This window comes from Mastomys coucha, unplaced genomic scaffold (assembly GCF_008632895.1).
Source record: "Mastomys coucha isolate ucsf_1 unplaced genomic scaffold, UCSF_Mcou_1 pScaffold2, whole genome shotgun sequence".
Lineage (NCBI taxonomy): Eukaryota > Metazoa > Chordata > Mammalia > Rodentia > Muridae > Mastomys > Mastomys coucha.
The window spans coordinates 16,389,478-16,391,092 of NW_022196902.1; positions in this window are offsets into that span (position 1 = coordinate 16,389,478).

The window sequence follows — 1,615 nt, forward strand, 5'->3', positions numbered from 1 at the left end:
TTTTACCTCTATTTAAAAATATTTAGAAATTTCCTATGACAAAAGATTAAAGCTCATCATCAGAAGGTTCAGATGTGATGGGTCACAATGGGTACAAAAATAATAGACTTGGTTCCTGGGCATCTTGAGACTGAGGTCTTGGACCCCAGGACCACAGTGTGTAAGAGTAAAAGAGTAAGGTTCACTAACAGCTCTAGAACCTGCCCTGCCCTGCCCTGCCCTGCCCTGCGAACTGTTGTGTATTCTCAGAGAGCTAGCTTTGTCAATTACAATTAGAAACCTAGAGACTTTGTGTACTGAAGGAGATGTTTACGAATATGGTCATAGCATCATAGAGTAGGAAGCAAGAAAGAAGAAAGCATAGGACAGAACATCTGGAACAGATGTGGAACAGCAGAGGACAAGAACATTAAGTCTCAAGCAGTGTTCTCACAAAATGGCTTTGAGTAAAGGCTTGGGGCAGAGAGGAGGGCATGATCCCCTTCTCTTCAACTCAGCCCTCACTGTCCATAGGAATCATTATAATGAGACCTGTCAGTGCCATGAACATGATATGACAGAAATGTTACACATATCTATGGTCTTTTCATATCATCAATTGTTATTGAGTAACAGTAAATCCACAAAGTGCAGTGGGTTGGTTGTCAGTAATTTCCAAGTGGCTCTAAGTCATGGGATAGCAGGCCAAGGCAAACATGGGCCCTTAAGTTCCATTCTTAAACACTTATACTTCCTTTCAGATCACATATTACACACAGTACAGTCTGTCTGTCAATCATCTGTCATCTACTCACAGGTAGGTATGATGGTTAATCTTGGTTTCTGATTGATTAGCTTTGGATTTGACTAAGAAACATAACTCTGAGAATGTCTATATTTCTTAGATGAGGGAAAGAACTTTCCCTAGAGGAGGAACGACTTTTTCTGGCAGCCATATATAAAGAGATAGAAGCGGGAAGCAGAGCTAGTTTTGTCTGTATGGTTTTGATCTGCTGATGAGTACATCTACTCCACCGCTGCTGCTGCTGCTGCTGCTGCTGCTGCTGCTGCTGCTGCTGCTGCCATCTTTCTCTAATGACAGAACCCTGTTTATTCAGCCTTTCAACATGAACTGAAGACTAGTGGTTCTCCAGGAATTCTTTATGACTTCAACACCATAACTATATTGGAACTGATGAGTGGATCATCCAGTCTTGTGGACTAAACTATATTCTGTGCCTTCAAGTATGCACACAATAACTTTTGGACTATTCAACCCGTATCATGCAAGTCATTTTTTTTCCATTTTATTATATATATGAGTGCACTATAGCTGTCTTCAGATACACCAGAAGAGGACATCAGACCCCATTACAGATGGTTGTAAGCCACCATGTAGTTGCTGGGAATTGAATTCAGGACCTCTGGAAGAGCAATTAGGCTCTTAACCACTGAGCCATCTCTCCAGTCCATGTAAGTCATTCTAATACTTTCCCCGAAAAATGTCTTTTACATTCCCTTTGCTCATTCCATTCCTCTGGAGAATTCTGATTTCTTAGCTACCTTTGTACTGTTTTTATAAAGTACCATGAAAAGGCAACTTATGGAAGAAATAGTTTATTGGAGTCTTGCAACT